The following is a 6,148-nucleotide window of genomic DNA, read 5'->3' on the forward strand; positions in this document are numbered from 1 at the left end:
AGCAAGTAGAGCAAAGTCATAAGCAATATATTGAAGTAGAACAAAGTCATATTCATAATATTGAAGAACAAAGATAATTAGAAAGCAATTAGAAGCACAATTAGAGTCTGGTTTTATAGTCCCTTCAAGTGAATATGGGCCGTTGGATCAAACCGACATAGATTGTATGGTTTAGATTCATCCTTTAGGTCGGTGGAGATCTCCCACGAAGCAGAGTCCTAATTAGACTCAGGGAGGGGGCGGGCGCCCAGGGGAACAGGGCGGGCGCCCTGCCTCTGGCCCCGTTTCGTCTCTGCTTCGGTCTCGTGGCTTCTGGAGTCTTCTAGATGTAAGATAATTACGCGGCACGTTAATATCTCTATGTAATCCCGACGTGTGGGCCTTTCTTCCGTATTTCCTGATAACCCCCTGCAGAAATAGACAAACACCGAAACTCGTGGAATTCTATCAGATAAAACCCTAAGTCTAGATGTTGATTTCATTTGGATCCTTTTCTTTATTTATTTGATAATTAAATTTGATACTTAAGGACCGTCACACCGATGAGAGTATTCTGGAGAGATTCGGTTCGAAGAGGTTGGGAAATTCGAGGAATCTGCAGGAAAATCTGGCTGCGGTTGTTTAGATTTGGCAATTAATTGCCAATCAAGGGAAGTAATTACGGAAAGGTGTCATTACTGAGGAGAATTTCGGAGCATTAATGACTTTATACTCCAAAATTGGGGGGCATGTGTTGACACCGTTTTTGGACACGTATCTTTGGATACGCATCTAGAGTTAATAAGGTATAGATCGGCAGATTGGGTGATGGTGACTAGTCTACAGTGGAGCTGCCGATGAGAGATGGTGCCGATGGGGAAAACAATTGGATATGACTAAGTCCGGAGGTGGTGGTGTGCTCATGCCGATGACCAGTGCCGGTGTTTGCCGATGGCTGTAACAGGCAGTCTGCCGATGACTCTGAAGAAAAGCGCGGGGGTTATCGATTGACTCATGGCCGTACACCGATTGGCTGTTAAGGATAGTTTAATGTTTCCTTAGTTATTAGAGTTTGTTTTGTATACGAATTTCGTTCAAATTGGAATTCGAGTCCTAATCATGTCTGGTTGTAATTCTTCGGACAGGGTATAAATGTAGACCCTAGGGCAATGTAATGAGACATCTATCAATCAAACAAACACAAAGTTTTTACACATATTCTAGATTCTACTTTTTCGATGACTTCGTCATATTTTCTTTTTACTACGAGTTCTTAGGAATTCGTCGAGTCAAACTCGGCGTGTTCTCGAGTTCCGTGTGAGCACCTCTTGGCCGTGACATCCGGGTGCATCGCTGTTGTCGGGACCAAAGTGTTCGAGTTACCACCTTTGTCGATTGTAAGGTCAAATCGGCTGGCACGCCTTAACGTTTTAATCGGGTATTAGCCCTTTGTGTTTGCAGATCAGCTTTTGCATCAACACATCTTTTGGCATGCCCAGTGGGACATATTCAAGATCAAGATCAACATGTCGAACACCGATTTCGACTTGGAGAACGTTATCCCCGTGACGGAAGCCAATCTCAGAGATGAGTAGAAGCAAGCTATGGCAAAAGCCATGGAGGACTACAAGCAGTTATGCTTGAAATCTTTCAGTATCAACAGGAGTGGAGAGGTGATCCAGAAGGAAGCATTGCCGATGCCTCGGCAAATCACTTTCGAATCCAATCCTGGTAAACTTCAAGACATGGTTGACAGTGCTATTAACCGTGCCTTGATCAATCAAGCTGGTGTGCTGTCCAATACAGTTTTCAATGCAGTGGCTAGAACTTTCAAGGAAGGACAATTGCCACGAAATTATGTGGGTCTGGCCTATCATCAGCCAGGGTCATCATTGGTTACGGCTCCATCGGCTACTACAGCCGTTGCGGGTACGGAAGCTACTTCTCCTCCAAGCACATTAGGGATTACTAATGCGCAATCTACACCGATGACGACCAATCCATCAACATCAGACGGGCAAATCAAGCTTGCCACAGATCTATTGGCATCGGCAATGTCAGGATCTGTCCCTCCTAACTGGTGGGGTTATGGTATGCCACCAGAGATGATGGTAAAAACTCCTAGAATGTCTCAAGTGGCTGACGTGACAGGCAAGGCTCCTATGGCATCGGTGCCTCCAAATCCGCTGATGAATCAGAGTCCCCGGTACACTACAATTACTACATCAAGACCTTACACTGGGAATTCTCAAGCTCCAACATTCCAGATGCCTAATGCATCGGCAGATCCAATGCCAATGCAGCAGAGGTTTATGACACAGCCAGGGTATGTCAATTCAATGATGATGCCTAACTTCCAGTCATCGGCAGGGCCTATGCCGATGAATGCTAACACTGGATGGATAGGCCAGTTTGTCTTTCCACAGATTCCTCAGCAGAATCATCAGGCTGTGGGGTTTCAACAAGGACCAATCCAACATGGGCTCCAGAATCAAGGATTGATCAACCAGCCGATGAATCTTGGTCAGCAAGTTGGTGGTCAGATGGTTAATCCGATGTTCCATGGAGATCATGCACCACAGAGACACGTGGAAGCATATCAGCAGGTGCCAAATCCACAGCCACCTCATCGGCAAGATGTTGATGCTTATTGGGCCGATAAGATAGCTGAAGTAATGAGAGACCAATTTGGGATAAAACCCAAAGTCAACACTTACTCTTATCGGACGCCGTATCCTCCTGCGTACGACCTGATTCCTCTTCCAAATCGGTACAAGGTACCGGATTTCACTAAGTTTTCTGGGCAGGATGATACATCAACTATGGAGCATGTCAATAGGTTCATCATTGAGTGTGGAGAAGCTGCTAACAGAGATGAATTGAGGGTTCGTCTGTTCTCATCGTCTTTGTCTGGATCAGCTTTTACTTGGTTTATTTCGTTACCTCCCAACTCAGTGATCACCTGGGCCGATCTAGAAACACAATTCCACAAATACTTGTTTTCTGGAGTTCATGAGAAGAAGATCACTGATTTAGTCAGGCTGAAACAACGCAATGATGAATCAGTTGAAAGTTTTGTGCAGAGGCTGCAAGAGGTAAAAAATAAATGCTATCGACGTGAGCACTGGACCCACTGCAGGGAGCCACCGGACGCTGGAACAGTGCGTCCGGTGCTCCAGAAACAGCCACGTGTCACTAGCCGTTTGAACTCAACCATTGCCGCCAACAGCTAACACGCGCTCGCGCCTGACACAGCACCACCGGACGCTCTACTAGTCCACACCGGACGCGTTCGGCGCACACCGGACTCATGCGCAGAGAGCACCGCAAACTTGCAGGGTCACCGGACGTGAGCCACCGGACCCACCCTAAGCGTCCGGTGCTCTTAAGTCAGAAACACCTCACATGCACTTGCTGACGTCACCTCACACCGAACGCGCAAACAGTGTCCTACCCGCGTCCGGTGCCAGCGTCCGGTGTGCTTGGCTCACACGGGCCAGAGTCAGACACCTCACTGGACGTGCAGGGGCAGCGTCCGATGCTACTAACACCTGTGCCAGCAGCTTATAGTGCACCGGATGCTCTGGTCCATCGTCCGGTGCAACCAACACCAGCGTCCGGTGCGAGAAACATTCCCGTGACTTCTCCAAACTTCGCACTGGTGTAATAGGAAATAAGCACTTTATTTTCTCAAAAACACCGAGGAACCCAAACCCCTCTCTACCCTAGGAACTCCACCTCCTTTGCAAATGTGCTAACAACACCAAGTGTACACCACCATGTGCAAGTGTGTTAGCATTTTCACAAACATTTTCCTAAAGGAGTTAGCCTCTCAAACTTGCCATGCCACTCGATCCTAAAACATATGCAAAGTTAGATCGCTCAAGTGGCACTAGATGACCGATATGCAAAAAAGTTTGCCCCTCTTGATAGTACAGCCATCTATCCTAAATCTAGTCATAAACTTCTCTACACACCTATGACCGGTGAAATGGAAATGCCCTAGGTTGTACTTTTGCCTTGCGCTTTCCATTCCATCTCCTCCAATGTTGATGAAACACATGCACCAACCAATCACCAAATGATATGATCCACTTCATATCATCACATGACCGTATTGATTCATCGATCTTGACCTCACTTGCTCTTCACCGTTGCCTTGGTCTATCGGCGGCAAGTCTTGCTCAAGCTTCACCGTCACACGCGGTCCCTCGCTTCAAAGCCTCTGACTTGCCCTTCACTCTTGCAACCGGTCCAATCAAGCCAAGCCTGTGGACTAATCTCCTGTGTATCTCACATAAACACTATTAGTCCACCTAAGTTGTCACTCAATTACCAAAACCAAACAAGGACCTTTCACCAATCACAATATTGACACCAATATTTTTCTCCCGAGGTTCACGTGCTTGCCGGCACGCTAGTCCCCGTTGTGTCGACCCACATTTGGTGGTTTGGCGGCTAATAGGTGTTTTACAAACCTAGCCCAACAAATTGGCACCACAAGAACCTATCCACAAGTGAGGTAGCTCAATGACATGAGCAATCCACTAGGGTGGCTTTTCGCACTCCACTGGGGAATAAGCCCAAAAACCCCTCACAGATATCACCTTGATTGGGGGCGGACACAATTACCAAATCCCCTCACCAATCAACAAATCCACAACCGTCTATGTAATAACAATAACCAAGAGTGATAAGAAATCCACAATTGCAATCACCACCTAGTGCCACAAGAATGAAATCACAAATGCATGAACACAAGAGATGAAGTCAAGATATGTTGTGTCAAACCAAACGTGACGGTGCTTTTGGGTGATTTGTCGGCAACCTTGGCTCCTGTAGCCGTTCCTCTCTCTTGGCTCCTGTAGTTGTTTCCTTCTTTTTCCTTCCCCTTCTGATCTCCTCTCACCTGTATCCAATCCATCCCCTTTCTGTTTCTAGATTTGCGATTGCTTGCCTGATCTATTGATCCATCTAATCAGATATGTCTGGTTTCATCTCCTGACCTTGAATCGTTTGTATTTGCTTACTGTTTATAGAAGCAACCCTTTCTCCCTTCTTCACCGAATCCTCCTTGAACCCATCATCTCCCATCATCTGCTCCTGCATGATTGAGCGCAGTGTGGCTGCTGGTGAGACTCCTGGTGTTGTTGGTTGCCACTGAGGGCTTGGAAGAGGTCACGGAGCAGCTGTGCTAGCTCGTTCGTGGAACAGCTTCTCTGGATTGCCTTGTCCCCGTTTATGGACACCTCAACAAAGCGCTTGAGCCTCGCTAACTTGTCAACCAACCTAGTCCGACTCGTCCACTTCGCCGTGTTGTTGTGCTAGCTGTTGCTGCACACGCGAACGACCTCAGGCGGCGCGGGCGGCCCGCACTAGCCGGGAACGCTGTTGGAGAGCCATTGCCTTCCGCTCGTCTGGGCTCTGGCACCAGCCCTTAAGGCGCCACAGGCGCCATAAGTTTTTTTGGTGTGGAACTGTTAGGGCATAGGCGGGAGCCTTGAAAGTGCCAAAATGCGTCATCTCGCTCGTCTCATCGAATCCACTAAAGCCCAGGTAACCTTTATTTCTGAAACAAAAAACTCTAGTTTTAAAAAAATAGATTTGATCAATAAGTTCAATCTTGACAATGCTCATATCATTTCAGCTGATGGCCACTCTAGTGGTCTCTGGGTCCTTTGTAGAAGTCAGGTTCAATTAGATGTTGTTGAGTCCTGTCGCTTTTATGTTCTAGCTAGTTGTTATCACAAACATGTTAAGAAGAAATTTGGTCTTGTTTGTGTCTGTGGAGACCCGTATCATCGCCAAACTATGTGGATCTGGAAGCAAATTTGTGCTTTTGTAATGTCCAATCAGGATCTTCCTTTTGTTTGCATGGGTGACATTAATAATATTATGCATGTTTCTGAAAAACTGAACCCTGGTCTAGTTAATCGTCGTTTAATCTCAAAATTTCGTTGTTTGGTTAAAGATTGTGGTTTCTTTGATCTTGGCTTTAAGGGTCCTGCTTACACCTAGACAAATAAATAGTTTGACTCTTATCCCACTTATGAACGTCTTGATAGAATTTTAGGGAATGCAGAATGGTGTGCTAATTTTCCTGAAACTACTGTATATCATTTGCCTATGCTTAAAAGTGATCATGCTCCTATTCTTGCTGTTTTGAACT

This window comes from Sorghum bicolor, chromosome 2 (genome assembly GCF_000003195.3).
Source record: "Sorghum bicolor cultivar BTx623 chromosome 2, Sorghum_bicolor_NCBIv3, whole genome shotgun sequence".
Classification (NCBI taxonomy): Eukaryota; Viridiplantae; Streptophyta; class Magnoliopsida; order Poales; family Poaceae; genus Sorghum; species Sorghum bicolor.